Source organism: Equus quagga, chromosome 21 (genome assembly GCF_021613505.1).
Source record: "Equus quagga isolate Etosha38 chromosome 21, UCLA_HA_Equagga_1.0, whole genome shotgun sequence".
Lineage (NCBI taxonomy): Eukaryota > Metazoa > Chordata > Mammalia > Perissodactyla > Equidae > Equus > Equus quagga.
The window spans coordinates 24094816-24116146 of NC_060287.1; positions in this window are offsets into that span (position 1 = coordinate 24094816).

A 21331-nucleotide genomic window follows, 5' to 3' on the forward strand; every position below is an offset into this window, starting at 1 on the left:
GTCTGGAGATATACATACATACATATATATTTATAAGTCTATTTCTTTTTTTGCTATGAAGATATCTTCTGCAAACTTAAATTAACAAGTAGAAGGAAGGAAAGCATGCTACTTTTCTGTCTTGGGTTATTTCTTAACTTATTTATACACTTGAATCATAACAACAGGCTATTAACTGGGAAAATAGAAGCATCTTTTAGTCCGTGAGAGTAAAATTTAAAAAACATACTTGGTTGTAACAAGTTTTATTTATTTATTACACATGACCAGAGACTAAAGTATAAATATAATAAATTGATTACTTTTTTCTTTTTTGAGGAAGATTAGCCCTGAGCTAACATCTGCTGCCAATCCTCCTCTTTTTGCTGAGGAAGACTGACCCTGAGCTAACGTCTGTGCCCATCTTCCTCCACTTTATATGTGGAACACCTGCCACAGCATGGATTGCCAAGTGGTGCCATGTCTGCCCCTGGGATCCGAACCGGTGAACCCCAGGCCACCGAAGCAGAAAATGCACACTTAACCGCTGTGCCACCAGGCCGGCCCCCAAATTGATTACTTTTGTTATTTTAAAACACGCTAGCGATTTCGTGTGTTCTGAATTCTTTCTCCATCACTTCCGTCCTTGTCCCTGTCCATCCTACCCCAGTCTAGCCCCTACTCCCGGACCTTCAAGCAGCTTCTTCAGGTAAGTCTACAAAAGAAAAATGTATTTGCAAATAAGCGAAGTTTGCAGTCTTCATTAAAACAGGTTACTGACTGTAGGCTTCCAGCTCCCTTGAATGTTTTATGGCCCGTTTATATCATTTAACATAATTTTGCTTTTCTCCTTAAAAAATAAAAATAGAACCACAGTACTGAATTAAAAGCTCTCATTTCAGCTGTGAAGCTTGTGACGTCATCAAAATCCATTACATTTTTATGCCCCTATAAGTTAGTTGAAACGCATTTTCTCTTTCTCTCCTCTCAGAGTCTATGTTTAGGATTGCTTTTATCAGGGAGTTACAAGGTCATTTTTTATACTTTGAAACAAGCATTTCTCCAGTTCAGTGCAAAACTTTCACATATAAAGGACTTGACTATGGGTTCTTTCTCTGTTGAGGAATTCACATGAATGTTTGAAAGCTTTGGCTGACTGTTCTTTTTATCATTCAAATCTTGAAGCTCTCAAAATCAAACGTTAAGAAAAAGAGACCTCAATTTATTTCATCAGGAGTGACAGGACCTGTCATTGTTAAAGACGATGTAAAAATGAATGAGAAATTTGAAAAATCCAATGAATTAAAATATCTTCTTATTAGATTTAATATACATTTCATAGATTTATTTTTATTCTTCAAATTCTAAAGTACTCTAAAAGGACTATGATTTTTTCCTACACTTCTCTGCCATGAACTAAAGTCAGTCATTACAGTTTTATTAGCGATAAAGCTGCTACAATGGAGCTTGGATCGTACAACCTTCATAGTAGTGGTACCTTGATATTCTAAAGATAAACTCTCTAACGTCAAAGAAACAAATGATATGAAAGCAACTTTTGGATTTTTTTTTTCTACAAATAAAGTATGGCTTTAAATAAATATAAATAAGGAAACTGAAATTCAGTAACTCCACAGCTTTGCTATACAAATTTATTATGTTTTCCAGCATTATCGTTGAAAAATTGACAATAAAATTATTTATATTTAAAGTGTACATGATAATTTAATATACATACGCATTATAAAATGATTACCACGATCAAGTTAACACATCCATCACCTCACGTACTTAACTCCTTTTTTGTTTGTTTGGTGAGAACACAGAATTATTTTCAACAAATTTCAAGTATAGAATACTGTTGTTATTAACTGTAGTCACCACGTAGTACATTATATCCTCAGAACTTAGTCATCTAATAAATGAAAGTTTGTGCCCTTTGATCTATCGCTCCCTGCTTCCTCTGCTCTAGGCCCTGGCAACAACCATTTTACTCTCCATTTCCATGCTTTTTATTTTTTTAAGACTCCACATAGAAGTGATAGCATACAGTATTTATTTTTCTCTATCTAGCTTATTTCAATTAACATAATGTTTTCCAGTTTCATCCATTTTGTCACAAATGGCAGAATTTCCTTTTTCCTCGCTGAATAATATTCCGTTACATACACCACATGATTTTATCTGTTCATCTGTTTATAGACACTTAGGTTGTTTCCATATCTTTGCTATTGCAAATAATGCTGCAAGGATGTGAGAGTACAGATATCATTTCCTTTGGATATAGACCCAGAATGAGATTGTTGGGTCATTTGGTAGCTCTGTTTTTAATTTTTGAGGAACCTCCATACTGTTTAAAAAAATGGCTGTTCCAATTTACATTCCCACCAATAATGTATGAGGAATCTTTCTCCACATCTTCACTAATTTTTTTCTCTCCTATATCTAATTTGTCGATAGCTTTTATCATGAAAGGATGTTGAATTTTGTCAAATGCTTTTTCTGTATCTATTGAGATGATTATATGATTTTTATCCTACATTCTTTTAATGTGGTGTATCACATTTATTGATTTGTGTATGTTGAACTATCTTTACATCCAAGGGAGAAACCCCACTTGATAATTATGTATGATCCTTTTAATGTATTGTTGAATCAATTTGCTAGTATTTTGTTGAGGATTTTTGCGTCTATTTTCATCACATATATTGGCCTGTAATTTTCTTTTCTTGTAGTGTTTTTTCGTCAGTTTTTGAAAGTTTGATTATAATGTGTCTTTGTGAGGATTTCTTTAGGTTGAATCTACTTGGGGACCTTTAAGCTTCACATACCTGAATGTCCATATGTCTGCCTAGATTTGGGAAGTTTTCAGTCATTGTTTCTTTAAATAAGCTTTCTGCCCCTTTCTCTCTTTCTTCTCCTTCTGGGACTCCCATAATTTGTATATTAGATTTTTTAATGGTGTACCATAAATGACATAGACTTCCTTCACTCTTTTTCATTCTTATTTCTTTTTCATCCTCTTCATAATTTGAAGAGCTCTCTCTTCAAGTTTTCAGGTTTTTTCTTCTGCTTGATCAAATCTGCTGTTGAAGCTGTCAATTGTACTTTTTCATTTCATTCATTGTATTCTTCAGCTCCAGAATTTCTGTTTGCTTATTCTTTATGATTTCTGTCTCTTTGCTGAACTTCTTGTTTTGTTCATGTGTTGTTTACCTGGCTTCATTGAGTTATCTATCTGTGTTCTCTTGAATATCCTGACTTTCCTTAAATAATTATTTTGATTTCCTTTTCACATAACTCATATATCTCCATTTTGGGGGGCTCACTTACCGAAAAAATGTTGTGTTCCTTTGGTGGTGTCATGCTTCCTTGCTTTTTCACATTCCTAGTGGCTTTGCATTGATGTCTGTACATTTGAGGGAGTAGTTACCTCTTCCAGCCTGTTTGGACTGGCTTTGGTATGCAAAGACCTTCACCTACAAGTGGCTGTGAGGGCACTAGGTGAGTGGAATGCAGCACTCCAGTTCTTGGAAGAGTGCATAAGCATAGTATCCATGCTTCCCTGTCTTCTGAGGTCAACATTGGCAAAGACTGTGGGGTCTTCAGTGGCCAAAGCACAGAAGTCTGTGCTGGCAGTGGCAGCTAGGGCTATTGGGGGTTCTAGGGGCTGAAGGCTGCTGGGGTTCTCCTGCTTTTGCTTTTGGCCATGGAGGAAAGTTCTAGCTGAGGAGAACCCTCTTGATGCTGGGTCTGACTCACTGACACTCAGAGCAGTAGCAATGCCAGGGTCCTGGGCTCAGGGGCCTGTAGAACTACTGCATCACCTGGGGTCTGGAGGACAGGTGTACTTTCTGGGGCAGTGGCTTTGGTGTATAAGTTTGCAGGTGTGTACATATTGCCCACAAAACGAGGATTTAAGTCTGTAAGACTTGCTGCAGTGACTCAGGGTCCATGGGAAAGATGTCATGGGTCCAGAGACAACAGGGTACAGTGGTGGCATGGGCCCAGGGGACATGATACTGCAGTCTCAAGAGGGTTTTCCTCAACTAGAATTTCAGCATTGCAGTCCCAGTGCTGGTGGCTCAAAGTGTGACACAGGATCCAAGGGGTAGGGCATAGAGCAATGACAGTGTGGTCCCAGTAATGGAGGGCTAAAGCCCTGACCAAGACCTGGGAGGGTGGGGCACAGAACAGCAGCAGTATAGTCCCAGAGTTGGTGGATTAAAGCTGCGACTTAGGACCCAGGGTTGCAGCACAGCAGCAGCATCAGTCTTGTAGATGGTGATGCTCTGTGGCATTTTGATCCTGCAAAGCCAGGCGCAGCAGAGGCTAGAGCCTCTAGGGCAGGTCTTACACAGTGACAGCTCAAGCCCTGGGGAGCAGACCCAGGGGTGGGTACTCCTGGCAACCCCACTGGTTGGGCTCAGTGTTGGTGAAAACTGTGGGGGTCTGTGAAGGCGGCATGTGCTCACAGTGGTAACCAGGATTCTTGGGGTCCTCCTGTTCCCTTTTTTGATGTGTTGTGAAACCCATCCAAGTGTATCCTTCTTGATTTCAAGCTACTCTGGACTGGTGTATATCGTGACACAGGTAAATGCTTCCTATGCTTTTCTATGCAGCCACTCTTAATTTTTTTGCTCCACAGGGTTTTTGCTGACTCTTTGTTGTAGTACAGAACTTTCCCAGAGCTATTTTCATTGGTTTGTAGTTCTTCGTTCATTGTTTTTGCTTCTTTTTGTGGGAGAGATGAGCACTGAGACATTCTAGTCCTCCATCTTGCTGATGTCACTTGTCAGTATAAATTTAGAAACAACCTCTCATAATAGAAAAAAGAGAATTGGTTAAATTTTTCTTTTACTATAAATAGCAACTTTTTTTTATTCTAGAAAATTATGTGCCCTCATCATACAATGACATAAAATGTTTGAAGTTTACATGTAGTTAACAACTTCAAATATTATTATTTGAAGTTTCAAAATATTAATTTTTTTATTAGTAGAACTTATTTGAAACTGTTTTTTTTCTTTTAGATGAAACTGCCCCATGCTGTATCTGAATAATTCTTGAGCCATTTTCTAAAGCTTTACATGTCTGCTGTGAGTAGGTGTGGCTGTTTATGTGCTGTGTGTTTGTGGGTGTGTACGTAAACCGGTGATGGGGTTGGGTGCTGTTCTGACGCAAGACAAAAGCCCACACAGAGAGGCAAACACATAGTCAGAGGAAATCCTGAGGACCAAAGGCTCAGGAGCTTCCAGAAACTGGGAGGAGGGTTCTGGACAATCACAGACAGTATAATTGTGTTTCAGGCCAGGTTTAACCAGATCTCCAAGAATCGGGATTCAAGATAGCATATGTGTCACTTGGGACCGATAAATAGATGAGGAATGATCCTCTGGAAAGAGAACAGAACTGGGAGTCAACCCTGAGTTCTGGCTTTTCTCCTGATTAAGGAGAAAGAAACATGATTTTAACTGTAAAATGAGAACAGTTTTTGGACTAGAAGGAGCCGAAAAAGTTCTTCCCTTACTCTGAGATGGCAAAGATATTCTTTTATATTTTCTCCTATTAACTATGCAGTTTTCTTTTTCGCATGTAGATATTTACTCTATCTGACGTTCATTTTTGGATGCGGTATGAGGAAGGGACCCAAATCTATTTCTTTCTTATAATGAGCTGATCTTGCCAATATCATTTAAAAATTAGGCATCTCTGTGCCATTGATTTGTGATACCACTCCCTTATATACTTTACATGCAATCATTAATTAGCTGAAATCCCATGATCTGATGGCCCTTCTCATGACCTCATTGTGGATTTATAGCTTTGTTTTCTTTCTCCTTTTTCTTTCTCTCTCTCTCCCCCCCCCCCCCTTTTATTTTTGGTGAAGAAGATTGGCCCTGAGGTAACCATGACAATCTTCTTCTATTTTGTATGTGGGATGCGACCCCAGCTTGGCTTGATGAGTGATGTAGGTCTGTGCCCAGGATCCAAACCCAAGAACCCCAGGCCACTGAAGTGAAACATGTGAAATTAACCACTACACCACGAGGCCAGCCCCTTCTTTCTCTTTTTTAAAAAAAAAAATTAGTTGAGGAAAAGTGTTAGGGGATTGAAAAGGTACTGAGTGTGATTAATGGACCATCTTTGAAATTTTATGAAGCAGTAATACCCCAAATATTAAGATTAAACTCAAAACCACAGTGTCTTAATAAGAGGCACACGTGTAAGGGTATCAGATTTATGTATTAAGTCTTCACTTTGACAGACATTTATTGAGTGCCTATGGTATGCTAGGCACTGACTGAGGCTCCAGGAATATGGAAATAAATTAGGACTGAGGGCTGTCATTTGTGTTGCTTTATTTACCTTTATTGGTCCATTGTCTTCTATCCAACAGCTTTGGCGTGTGAAACTCTGTGTTAAGCAATCACTGTCATTAGATATTTGCTGGATCTTAGAGTTTAGAGAAAACAAAAGGAATGATATTAGATAATGTGAGCTGTAGAAGCAAAAACAGAAGCAAGATGATGTAGGATAACCCAGAGTTGCTAAGTGGAAGGTTAGCATTACCTTGTGACACCATACAACTTTTAGGATTTGAATTTTGCTATCTTCTCTGTGGAGTAACCAAAGTGTCATATTCTAATGAGAGAATCAGGACCGATATTTAGAAAGTGCGCTACAACTGATTATTGAGGAAAGGTTTTATTTCTTAAGTTTTAGCAACAAATTCCTTATTCAGAGGCCATTTTTTCCCCTCAGCTTCCTTGTCTACCCAGAGTAAAATCAAGAACCATAGGTTAAATCAAAAGAACTTTTTGAAGCTAAAATAAATACCACAGGGTCATGCACTAAAATTCACGCACTTTAGCCATAACAAGACTTTCTTTAATTCTTGCTTTGTTGCATGTATTTTTACTTCAATAAAAAATTCTATAAGTTTAGTCATCTGCTTGTCCAGCCCATTGCAGCTTAGAAGCAGAAATTACAAGTGTAAAGTTGTAAAAATAGTGATGACAAAACTAGAAGAAAGACAACTGATATTAGATTTATCCTGACAGTATGAAAGGTGACCTAGATATCGGAATTCAAAACATGGAAGAACATAGCAAATATATATATATTCAGATTCAACTCTGCTGTCAGGCACTGTGATGGGTTTTCACAAATGTTATTGCATCTACCTTGATACACACATGGTAATAGAGTATGCATTGTTGTTCCTACTTTTACAGACTAAAAGTCTTACCCTAAACGACTTCAGTAACTCACTCCCAATCACACCACTTGTTAATGACTGGATTGAAATTGGAATCAGGTCCGACATTTTTACTTTACATGATGCAATAGAGAGCAGTGGCCAAGACCACTATCAAGTCGGCAGTTCCTGAGTTTGAATCTCAGATTTGACATTAGCCATTCGGTCATAAGAAATAACCTATTCTTTTTGAGACAGAATTTCCTCGTGTGTAAAATGGAAATAGTAATGTCCAAGTCAAATAGGCATGAGGATTTGTTGAGATAAAGTATGTAAAACACCTTACGTAGTGCTTAGCACTTTGTAACCATTCAATAAACTATTATAAGCTATTCTATGCCTCTTAATTGGAGAATGCAAAGTTTAAAAGACAGCTAAGTCCCTCAGAATAAATTGTCATTGTATTTAGGTTAGATTTAATATATGACAATTAGTAAATGCTCATTGTTGGTGCAGTAGTTGACAAATGAATGTATTTAAGATGTTTTTATCTGACAGCCCATTCTTTAACTGTCTAATCTGTCTATCTTCAAACTCTGGAAACCATTTTTTAAGGTCTTACTGTTTCCCATCCAAGGAAGTAGTTGAATGTGTGTTATGAGATTAGTAGAAAGCTATCCTAGATAGTAGGAAAGGAAAAATTAAATCACATACGATAAGTAGCATTTATACAAATAACAACTTATTGACTAGAAATAATCAGTTTTGGGGGCCATCCCCATGGCTGAGTGGTTAAGTTCACGTGTTCCGCTTTGGTGGTCCAGGGTTTCACCTGTTCGGATCCCAGGAGTGGACATGGCACCACTCATCAGGCCATGTTGAGATGGCATCCCACATAGCACAGCTAGAAGGACCCACAACTAAAAAATATACAGTTATGTACTGGGGAGATTTGGGGAGAAAAAGCAAAAAAAAAAAAGAAGAAGAAGATTGGCAACAGTTGTTAGCTCAGGTGCCAATCTTTAAAAAACAAATAATTAGTTTTAAAATATTGGGATTTATATAAAATTTACATCATATTTTTTGTTCAAGATAGACACCCACAAAATGACTTTCTAACAATTAATATAGAAATAAATTTCCAATATGTTTCCTTGTTGTTCTATGCTGTTTTCTATTCTCCACAAAGAATCTAGAGTGATCTTTCAAAGTACATACTAGTTCACACGATTTCCTATTTAACCGCTGTGCCACCAGGCCAGCCCCACATGATTTCCTATGGCTTCACCATTGCATGTAAAACAAAGCCCAGCTTCTCACGGCTTCCAAGACACGATATGATCTGGTTCTTATCTCTCTCTTAACTCCTCTTCTTCTGTCCTTTTCCTTACTTGCTCCGTAGAAGACACAATGCTTTTCTCAATGATCCGTGAATGTGTCAGCTCGTTTCACACTCAGAATCCTGTCACTGGGAGCACCTTTCCATCTATTGCTGAGTTGTTCTCATTTGGCTCATCATTGAAGTTTCCATTCAAATATTTCATAATCCTCCATGACTCTTGCCTTATCATCTTCTGTTCCATCATTTTCTATACATAACACTTACCATTACCCACAAGTATAGTTGAATTACAGTATAGAATGTGATATACTTAGTACAATACTATCAGGAATAGTTTTTTCTCTCATTTCTGCCTAAAAATATTCTCCATAGTATCTCCCTTCACCACTTTTTGATAACATCTTGGACATGGTCTTTAATTTTTGGTCACTTTGAAGTGTTAGTTCCATAATTACCATTCTCAACTTCCTTTTTCTCTATTCCCTCCTTTTGACATTCTTATTAATCTAGTATCAGTTTTTGATATCTACCATCCATAGCATTTCCAGATCACCAATTCTTGCCTCATCTATAATCATTATTTTATTCAACCTATCCGTTAATTTTTCCCAACAATTATATTTATCTCCAATATCTCTAATGGATTCATTTTTTATGGCAACCTATTTTTGTTTCCTAGATGCAACATTAACCTTTATTGATTACACTTGTTTTAAAGTCTTTTTCTGGTTGCTTTAGTACTACTGTTTCACTGTGTGTGAGTATTTGGGTTTGATGTTTAATTTTATGGTCTCCATGCTTTTCAGATAGTTCGGGGTCTTTGACTGCTTTCCTTCATATTCCCAGTTCTCTAACAATTGCCTGCTGCTTGTTCTTGCTATGTCCACCTAGGGGAGAGGGAAGGAACTTCCAGAGCTCATGTTTCATACTTTTTCAATAACATGACAAAATGATGAGTCAGCGGCTCTGCATCTGGTCTTCTTTATCTTCTCTCAACTTTGACTGGTTTGGACCTTTCATTGATGGTCTTTGTTAGTTTCCTCCCCTCACCCCCAGCTTCTACCACCTCTAGGTACAGATATCCCCGTGATTGTTCCCACTTTATTTGGTATTCTCTTCCACAGGCTCACACAAGTATCCTAAGACTAACTTCTCTTTTGTGTTTCTGAGACAATCCAAGCATTTATTTTATTTTAAAACATATTTTCCAATATTTTTATGATCAGATCAAAGGAAAGAGATTGTAGAATTTGCTCACAATATGACTTGAAAGCACCATTAAAAGCATAAGTTACTTTGGGACCCTGTTGCCTAGTGGTTAAGTTTGGCATGCTCCGCTTTGGCAGTCCAGGTTTGGTTCTCAGGTGTGGACCTACACCACTTACTGGTGGTCATGGTCTGGGTCACATGGTGGCAGTGACCCAGATACAAAAGAAAAGAAGATTGGCACAGATATTAGTTCAGGACTAATCTTCCTCAAGCAAAAAAAGAAAGACTGGAGACAGATGTTAGCTCAAGGTAAATCTTCCTCAGCAAAATAAATAAATAAATAAATCAGTTACTTTAGAATAAACATTTTAATTAAATATGAAAATGATTGCAGCTGTTCTTTAAAGAATGTAGAAATGTCCCATTAAGCCCTTTCATATACGTGTTTTCTAATAGGATTCCTGAAGTATTCTTGAAAGACCCCTTCTTAGCCCAGTATCCCTTTGTACCAAGGTAAGTCCTCTACATTTGCATGGTGTTTTACAGTTTGCAAAGATATCATTATTGGCTAGTCATAGTACTAATAGGTTTCATATCTATTACCATAGTCCTCCCTTGTCTGCAGTCAACTGTAGTCTGAAAATATTAAATGGAAAATTCTGGAAATAAACAATTTTCAAATTTTAAATTGAATGCCATTTTGAGTAGCATGATGAAATCTATCCATCCTGCTCCATCCCACCAGGTATATGAATCATCACTTTGTCCTTTATATCCACACTGTATACACCACCTGCCCATTAGCCAGTTAGAAGATGTCTTGGTTATCAGATTAACTGTCACAGTATCACAGTGCTTGTGTTCAAACAACTCTTATTTTACTTAATAATGGCTCCGAAACACGAGAGTAGCAATGCTGGCAAGTTGGATATGCTAAAGAGAAGCTTTAAAGTGCTTCCTTTAAGCAAAAAGGTGAAAGTTCTCAACTTAAGGAAAGAAAAAGAATCATAGGATGAGGTTGCCAAGATCTACTGTAACTTTTATTACAGTATGTTGTTCTAGTTGTTCTATTTTATTATTATTTATTGCTGTTAACCTCTTACTGTGCCTAATTTATAAATTAAACTTCATCATAAGTATGTAGGTATAGGAAAAAAACATAGTATATATAGCGTTTGGTACTATCCGTGGTTTCAGCACCCACTGGGATGCTTGGAACATGTTCCCCATGGATAAGGGGGTACTACTGTACATCATTTAGTATTCATATTTCATTGCTATTCATAATATACTCCTAAGAATCCATATGGTGTTAAGAATCCATATTGATTTTTAGATGGATAAAGAAAATAAAATATTGAGATTGGAAAATTTAGCCAGAGCTGTACAGATGTGTGAGCCAGAAATGGTAAGTTGTTGACTGTTTTAAGACTGAGAAAATATGTTGCCCTTGTGTTTGAAAAAGTTTGGTATAGCAACATGGATGCATGTGGGACTTATTCCCCACTTCCCAAGATATAAGTCAATCAGTGTTTATTGGAAGTCTACTCTGGTCAGAATACCGTCACACGAGGAAAAAAAATCTCTTACACCAAGTTAACTTAGACACAGAACCTAAGAGTATTGAATATCTAAAGAACTGATTTTAGCACATTCCACAGGAAGAAAAAGTTGTCAGGGTTTTTCATCCACAAAGGTTAACTTCAATCCCATCTTTATATGGCTAGAGGGAATAGATGATGACGAGACTGAAAGAGAATATTTCTCAGGTTCTAAGGCAAAGGCCAGTGGAAAAGATTTAAGTAAACAAGAAGTTACTTGACTATTAGTGTGACTGTACTTTCGATACAACCTAGCTTTAGAGATCACTAAGCAGCAAAATGTAGCCTGTAATTTATGAATTCTCTGCCTTTCCTATGGAGAAATAGAAAGCTCACCTTGGTCCCTAAATGTCAGTACTTAAGGAACGTTAATAAAATAATGACTTTCCCCACCCTTAATTTTGTGTTTATGAACCCAAACAGTGTAGGAGTTTCCAGTGAAATTGCTAGTTATTATTTTTTTTTTAGTTCTCTGGATATGATTTTTGGCCTGATTTTGATGTTACTCATTTGTTTTTGGATCGGCTTTTACCATGTGGCTGGGATTTTTTGTGTTGCTGTAATACTGAGTTGCACCATTGCTGTTCTGAAAAGTGGAACTGAAGGGAAATTAAACCTCAAAAAAACACCACGTTCGAGCAATGTTAAACATCTGACTTGAACTGACAAGGGCAGGGCAGGGCAGGGCAGCACATTTCTAGCTGTATCTGATTTCTTTGTGTTAGAAGCTCTGAGTTAGGAATTAGTGGTTTTTCCTATACATATTATACTCAGCACTAAAGAATGTGACAGAAGTCCTAAGTTGATCCTGTTTTTAAATAAATATCAGTCCTAAAATAAAATCTTATTATGTAAATGCACTTCATTTTAATTTACAGCTAGAAGTAAAAAGAAAATTAAAACTTTAAGTAACTAAATAAGATTTTTAATTTCTTAGTGGGACATATTAGAGTTCAGTATGATGCTGAATTTTCCAGTTCAAATATTCTGTCTTTAATTAGCCTTTGGAAAAAGTTATGTTATCATTTTCCTTGAAATAGTTAACTCTATAAGGCACTCATTTAAAAACGCAAATGAATTACTGGCATATGGTTAACACTTTGCTTTATATGGGAAGTTTGACTGAAAATTTAACAGTATTGGCATGAAATGGGTATTAATATTACAAAAATGGAGTTTTCCATAACATAAACATCCAAGATGCATCTGCTGTTCCCCCTTGCCTCAAGGAGAGGAAAGTTGTCCATTTTGCTAACACTGTATACGTTTTCTTTTTCTTTTTCTTTTTCTTTTGGTGAGGAAGACTCGCCCTGAGCTAACATCCAATGCCAATCTTCCTCTTTTTCTCACTTGAAGAAGCTTTGCTCTGAGCTAACATCTGTGCTGATCTTCCTCTATTTGTATGTGGGATGCCTTCATAGCATGGCTCATGAGTGGAGTAGCTCTGCGCCCAGGATCCAAACCCATGAACCTGGGCTTCCCAAGTGGAGTGCTCATGGAACTTTAACCGCTCAGCCACAGGGCTGGCCCCCCAACAGTGTATGAATTTTAATCAAGACCCTGTTAGTATTAAATGGAATTCACATACAAAATAACCTGAGTTTTTATCATAGCTTAAAACATTTTTTTCCACTTAAAGAAAAAGATCATTTTTAAGTTAAAAATGTATGAAAAAGAGTTCCATTACTTATCTATAATAAAAGCATTTTCTTTTAGAAATGAAAATGTCTTTTAAACCTTTTTTTGATGTCTACTAGGTAAAATATAGTATGAATCTAATAAAGGAAAATTAAAAAAAGATGTGTGCTAGAGGACTTTGAAACCAAAGGAAATTTTAAATTAATACTACAGATCTCTCTGGTAGAAATATTAATAGTTTGGTGGTCTTATGAAAAGACATGATTGCCCAGGAGGCCAGATTATTCAGTGGAAATATCATTGAATTTTGAAACCAACAAAAGATGACCTGTGAAAGTAACCAAGCCAAAAAAATTTGATGTTGAAGTAGTTTTCTCATGGTTCACACCCTTGAAATAGCTTTGTCATGATTTTACATTGGCAAGCATTTCATTAGGATCACAATGATGTAAGGAGATAGACATTACAAGCTACCCCAACCTTGTTAACCAGCTTTTTTGAAAAAAAGTGGTTTAGTTTGGGAAAGCATTATCAGAGAACTTACAAATCCTTAGTTTAATATTCTTCGTAACTATTTGGCATTTGTAGAATTTATTTAGAGAAAGGATTTCAAAGAGTTTGGTTTCTTCATGAGTACAAACTACTGTTTTTCAAAAACAAAACCGATGCATGTTGAAATAGCTTTTCCCAGTGCCTTATAGGCGTTATATCATTTGGTTCTCATGACAACTCGATGATAGGCAATTTTACCATCCACATTTTACAGATGCAGAAACTGAAGCTCAGAGAAGTCCAGCAACTTGCACAAGACTGGGCACAGCTGATGAGAGTGAAGGGGGGATGAACTGAGTAAGTAACCTGTCTCTAGAGTCAATCCTCTCTACCATGTCTATGCTGCGTTCCTGTGCCTGAGTTCGTGGCTGCAGTAAGAGGGCAAGGAAGAGGAATAGTTGGTGCTGTGTGTGTGGGAGTGCTATTTGATCTAGGGACAAACAAACATAGGATTAGCATGGAATTCAAAATTCAAAAATTTTGAATCTAATTTTCCAAGAAAGGAAAAGGAAGTCTTAGGTTATCTCTGAGCAGACTGAATGGCTTTATTGTAGACTTGAGACTAGGTCTCTGACAGTTGAGAGCAAATTAAAATTGGTCAATAGAGATTTTAGCCAGAAATATGCAATCCTTTGTTTATTCAACAGATACTCATTGAGTGCCTCTTAAGTGCCAGCTATTGTTCTAAGTGCTGGGGATACAATAGTAGACAAGAGCAACAAACTCCTTGAGCACGTAGGACTTGCTTTATAGCAGAGGAAAGCAACAATAAACAGTCAAACCAATAAATAAGTAATGTAACTTCAGGTATTGATAAAGTGTGAAGAAAGTAAAACAAGATGAGGGTGTTAGTGGGAAAAGGCCTGCTGTTTAACAGTCAAGGAAGCCAATACTATGACATTGGCTTTTGAGAAGATAAAAAGCTTTATTGTATAGCCAACCAGCAAAGAGACAGGAGGCAAAGCTCAAATCTGTCTCCCCAAGCTGAAGTGGGACAGACTTTTAAACAGTTGAGAGTGGGAGTGGTTATGCAAAATACTAGCTTGGCACAATCCGATCAGATGGTGGGAGTGTGAGGGTTTTATCAGTCCATTGTGCTACAAGTCAAGAGTCCTCTTGCTTCTTTTTAGATTCCTCTCACTGCTTTCTCATCACATTGAATTCTGTTGTTAGGGAAGTTTGGTTCCTAGGCAGCTTGAGGTCATCTGAGGACAAGGTTTCTATCTTCTCCACATGCTACAGCTACATGACTTGAAGTTTTTTCTCATTGGCCCTGCAGGATAACTTTGATATTTTGTTATTGAAGCAATAGGCCCAGTACAAATTGGTCTATGATAGTTACAAGGGGATGGAGAAAAAAGGGAGGAAGAATATTTCAAAAATGTGTTCAAAGAAGTCTTTTCAAGGAGGTGACAATGGCCCTGAAACTTAAACATTAAGATGAATCCATCCATGTGAAGAGCTGCAGTAGTAGTAGAAGAAGAATGCACAAATATAGGGTCCTGTTTTAAACAAGCTTGACGTTTTCCAGGAACAATTAGAAGCTGGGTATGAGTGGAGGAATGGTTGGTGAGGGTAAGAGGGGTAGGGTGCGAAGTCAACTAGGTAAAAAGGGTTTAGGTCATGTAAGGTTTTGTGGGTCAGAATAAAGAGTCTGAAATTTAACCAAAGTGGAAGACTCTGCAAGGATTTAAAGATGCCACGTTGAAAATGGACTGGGGCTGGGGGAACAGGAGCTTACCTGGGGAGTGCGGTTAGGAAGATGTTGCAGTGCAGTAGGTAAGAGATAATGGTAGTTTGGACTGGATTTTAGAGGGATAGGGAGTAGATTTTTTTGAGGTAAATAATTTTTTGACATTTTGAACATGTTAACTTTGATAAGCCTGTTAACATCCAAGTGGACAAGTAGAATAGGCAGTTGGCTACTTGAAATTGAAGTTCAAGTTGATGTTGGGGATGGTGATATATTTGTGTATGTTGTAGTAAACATTTTCCAGGGGAGAACAGAACAGGGCCCTAAGGGCTCCAACATCTAGAGGTCAGAGAGAGGGGATGAGCCAAGTCAGCTATTATAGAAAATGGAAAAATAAGAAAACCAAGGTGTTCTTGAAGCCAACAGAAGAGGATGATAAGTGCCAAGTATATATGAGTCACATAGATGAGAACTCATAATGTGCACAACATTTCTTTACAGAAATTTGGACATGTTGGAAAAAGTATTCCCCTTCCCCATAAAAAGAGAAAAGTTTTCCAATACACAACTGAGCTGGCAAAAATAAATGAAAATAAACATCTTTGGATGGTTGGTAGTAAAAGAAGTTGAATCAGGGCGAATTGGAAATATCTCCAGGATTTTAGCTGTAAAGGGAACCTGAGGAATGGAGTGAAATTGTGTGGTAGATGGATTATTTATTTTAGAACACACACATTTTTCAAAATAATTTAGTTGAATCCAATGATGCAGAGAAAGAAAGAATACCAAGAAGGAGAAAGAAGAGGTGATTTTGATAGATAGTGATTGTATTGAATGGAGAAGGAACCTGTGATACACAGTGGGAGCAGTGACAGAAAGACGAATGAAATACTAGTAAGTTTGTAGATTCCATGGTGACAAAAATGAAGGGGTTTCCACGTGAGAGAGATTTTATTCAGAACTCTACTAAATCTTTTCCCAGGCAGGTTCATTGTGAAGGGACAGAACCATAACTCCCTCTAGAATTCCATCATTGTGAATACTTCCTAGTCAGGTTCTAGTTACAAAGGATACCAATGAAAATGCATAAACAAATTGTTTTAAAAGTGGTCAGCTTTACTCCGTAAAATCCTGTGTCCTTGGGGCCTGTGTACATGTATTTAATTTTTATTCAAATTTGTTAAAATTAAAGATAATAAGCTTAATTGAAAAAATTCATCAGTTGCCATTATTGCTTTAACACATTAAAATGTAAATTTAAACTTTATCTTAATTGCAAATCTCTCATGTAGGCTGCTACACAAAATAAACTTAAAACATCAAGTTTATAAAGTCCACTTTGAACAGTATGTGAGAAACATGGTATTTGAAAGATATTCTAAAATTTATTTTGTAGATAAAAGTGCTATAAATTAAAAATTAGAAATATGAAAATCGAGAAAATAGAGTGAAATACAGGAAGCAAAGTAAGAAACATAAGCTCTTTTCCCTCTTATATTTATGGTTCTCTTTAAACAACTAATTCATTACCCTTTGTTACTTTGGATGGCCATGTATTTCAAATTTTTCAGTGGAAAACAAATTGTATTTAATATTAGATAATAATTTTTCTCCAAAAAATTTCAATCTAGTTCACCTCCCATATTTAATGTAAAAGGACTTATAAAATATAGTTGGATAAAGTAACACCTAGAAAACAAGGGAAATGATCTAAAAAGTATCTAAAATTGCTAGGGTTAACATGCTTGTTGGAGTCAAATGATTGCAAGTGTTTATATGAATGTCAGAATAAGAAAACAGATGTAATTGTCCTTGGGTCCACATGACAATATCAAGTTGTTCTTCAACTCTTCCACATACCTATTCAAATTGTTAAATATCTAAAAATAAAATATCTTTATTATATTATCATAAAAATAATATACAATCATGAACAACATTCAATAATATAAAAATACAAAATGATAGAAAAAATTACCTAAAATTTCCACATTCATAACTAAGCACTCTTGGTATTTTGGCAAAAGATTCCTGACATCTTTTTCTACAGACATAAAGAGAAATAAACATATATACATAATTTATACACATGAGATCACTTTACATATCTTTTAAACTACTTCTTCATTTAAGACTATTATAAATATCAAGTATTTCCATATAAAATGTCTTCATAATACCTTATTTTATTTCAACAATCTTGTATTGATAGACATTCATTGAATTTCCATAATTCTGATAATATAAACAGTGTTACTGAGGAGAGCAGAATTTGCTACCCCAAAATGCGGCTCTTTGGCTTGATTATTTTTAAGAACAAAAGACTCAGGAAGAAACTCTGACTTTCCCTCTAACTGTCCAGAAGAATTTAAGAAAGAAGGCCTGTATCAGGAAGGAGCTTTCACCATAGATAACTGTAGTATGAATATATTTAATCAATCCTTAATGCACCAGTTCAATTATCTATTAAAATAAGTAGCCAAGATGAAATTGCTGAGTCAAGTAGTATAAACATTTTAATTTGAATCATGATATATTTAACATTTATAGATGTGCGAAGATCTCAAATACAAAGCTGTAGGTTTTAAAAGTTGTACTTTTTCAGTTTTGGAATCTCAAATATAATTAAGTTAAAATATTCTAACTAGCTGTTAGAAAGGAAGTCTTTGAAATTAATGAATAATTCTACATTTATTCTTAGAAATTAACTTTTGTCATTTTAATTTATACAGTCTCCTTGCTATTTTTTTCCTATTGCTTATTTTTCACTACAATTCTAGTAATAAAAGACCTAAATAATTCCACGATTGAATCTATGTGGTCTCCTGAATGGAAAATAAAGTCTAAAATTATTTAAGAATTCCAGACCTCTTCAGGTCAAGGTCATGTTCACAGATTACTTAAAAATTGACAAATTTGTTGCAAAAATAAAAATAATTGTGAATATTCTTCTGGATGATTCTGCCACAGATGTATTTCCTCATACTGTATCAAGTTCAAATGCTGTTTGTTAGGTTTCAGTGTTTCAAGCCTCGCTTTGCAGCTGCAAACGCTAATCTCTCAGCTGCTCTGATGAATTTATGGGAGGTGGACATGATGAGGTGATGTGCCAACTGGTCTGATAAATCACTGCTCAGCCTGGATAAAAACAAGGCCTGAAAAGTTCATTTGTAAGCATTCTGCGAAATAACTAAAATGGACTCGATGCTTGATTGTTACTAATATGTCACTTGTCCATTCTTTTTCTTCAATTATTTCTCCCAACCCAGACATGCATATAACCAATTACAACTTGTCGAAGGACAAAGAGTTTCCTTCAGCTTCAGACATACTACACCAAACAAGATTCATTGGTCACTCTGTGTGTATCCTTGAAAGGTTTACCCTACCTAACCTTGGTTTCTTCATTCACAAAAGGCAGATCACAGCTACTTCCTAATAATAGTTTATGTTTCTCTACCACTTAATTGCTTGGATTTAAGGGCAAGCATTTCACTGTAACTAGTTATTGTCATACAAACACTATCTCCAAATCTTTTATACTCTAAAATTATTGAGGACCCCATTGTGCTTTTGTTTACATGGGTTATATCTATCAATATTCTCCACATTAGAAATTAAAAATGAGAAGTTTAAAAAATATTTGTATATTAATTTATTTTAAAATAGTAATTACAATGGACCTATTATATATTAAAGTTGCATTTTTCATGAAAAATAACTATTATTCTTTCAGGAAACCTAATTAATGAGAAGAATGGCATTATATTACATATTTGCAAATCCCTTTAACGTGTTTAATAGAAGAGAACTGGCATCTACAGTCTGCTTTTGTATTAAATTTGTTAATGTGTTGCTTTTATTAAAATATATGCAGAAAATTCAGCCTCACACAGATATGTAGTTGGAGAGGGAAGCAATATTTTAATCATATTTTCTCATAATTGGGAATATTCTTTTTTGATATTCAAAAACTAGATAAATGGTAGATTCATAAAGCTTACTTTGCAATGTGGAACCTGAAACCATATCAGTGAACATTTATATTCTGTTACAAATGTAAAATCCATTGGTTTATCTTGCACTTTCACGGGGCCATTTACCTATGTATGATTTTGTAACGTCGTGCCTTTGAACAATATCACTTCACCGAGTTGGGCAGACTTTCCAAATGTTGACACATTTCATTATTACAATATCAAAGTCAACAGTCATTAATGTCACCTCTGATCTTACCTGAAAACTCTTTAAGTGTTGAGAAGGTGCCAAGCTCAGAGTGACAGATAAAAATTTCCCAAAGTTCTAAATTTCACTTGAATACTTGAATTTTAACAAATACTGGTTGGTGTTTTCATTTAAGTGACAGATTTACTCCATTTCTGAGAAACTACCTGCCAAATATTTGAGTCTAAATAACATTGTTTATCTATCAGTCGTTATTTCAAGTAAACACAGGGTTCAGAAAGAAAGCAGCTGATTCAGCTACAAATTGAGCATAATTTCATTTCCTTTAGACAAACACGATATAGGAGTATGCAAAGTGCTTGATTTATACGTGTACTTCCATTTTCCTCACACAGAATATTAAAAAGAAATGTGCACCACTTAATAAAATTTAATAATCTAATTACTTCATCACAGGTAGTTTTAAATGAATAAAATATTTTACATATATTTTCTGCTTTATATTTAATCTTTTATTTATGCCCTCTTGTACATCAATGATATAACATATAAGGGCAGAATCTTTCTAGTCAGTCAAATTAATTCTACTTCTTCACCTTTCTAGCCATGTGAATTTATGTTTCTTAAAATTCCTGACTCTCAGTTTTGTCAGAGATGATTAAAGTGTATATAATATATAAGTATGTAGTATATAACAAGAATTAAAGGTAACATGGCCTGCATTGCACAGTTATTGTGAGGATGAAATGAACATTTAAAAGTCCTAGCACAGAAATCACTCGACATATGGCGTTAAAATAATAAGATTAAAAGTCATTTGCACAGCGGCCAAACCCATGTCTGCTAGTTCCACGTTCAAGGCCTTTCTCAGTGTGCTAGGCTGTCTTCATCTAGTTGTATGACATCAAAAATGCACAAAAGTGATTCATTATTTCAGATTGGTTAATGTTTTCCTCTTTACTGATTTTTAAAATAAATTGTAGTTCCTAATATAACCTGCGTTCGAGTGTGAAATTAGATCTTCCCTTACCATTTTGATCATCATGCTGCATTTTGGATAAGGGAGAAAATGCCTTCATTTGCCTTTTTAAGCATAATTGAATGTTATTTTGAGTCCATTAGACATGACACCTGTCTGCTGATTTTAGCAAATAGCTCATTCCAGTTATCTGCAAAATAATCTCCCAGGTGAGATATTTCTGCTTTGCTTTTTTGCCCCTTTTTCTCTACCAGTCATTTCTGTAGTTATTCTTATTGCTTTGAAGTTAAAAAAGTCAATTATCTCTTTCTAGTCTTTTTGATATCCAAAGTTGCTTCAAATTGTTTACAATTGGGCAAATATAGACCTTTTAGATTGAGTTTTTCCAATACATCTGATTATGGTAGATGACTTTAATTTTCATCTTATATAGTATAGAGAAATGTATCTAAGTGCACCAGTATTTAGCATCATATAATTTAAATAATGACAATCGCAACCATAAAAACAACAATAATAACAAAAAAAATTTCTGTAAGTTTGTCTATTCTTTTCTCTGAGACTTTTGTACTCACTTAGAACATTTCCTTAAAAGTAGAATGGTGCAGAAAAAGGAGCCATGACTACGTAGGCTAACATCGCCAAGGGGCCAGCCCCGTGGTGTCGCTGTGAAGTTCGCATGCTCTGCCTGGGTGGCCCTGAGCTGGCAGGTTAGGATCCCAGGTGCGGACTAACACACTGCTCATCAAGCCATGTGGTGGGGGCATCCCACATAGCAAACAGAGGAAGACTGGCACAGATGTTAGTTCAGTGACAATCATCCTCAAGCAAAAAAAAAGAAAGATTGGCAACAGATGTTAGCTCAGGGCCGATCCTCACAAACAAAAGAGACCCAAAACGTTGTCAAATTATGTTCATTTTTAAAAAGATCAATATGTTTAAGACAATTTCA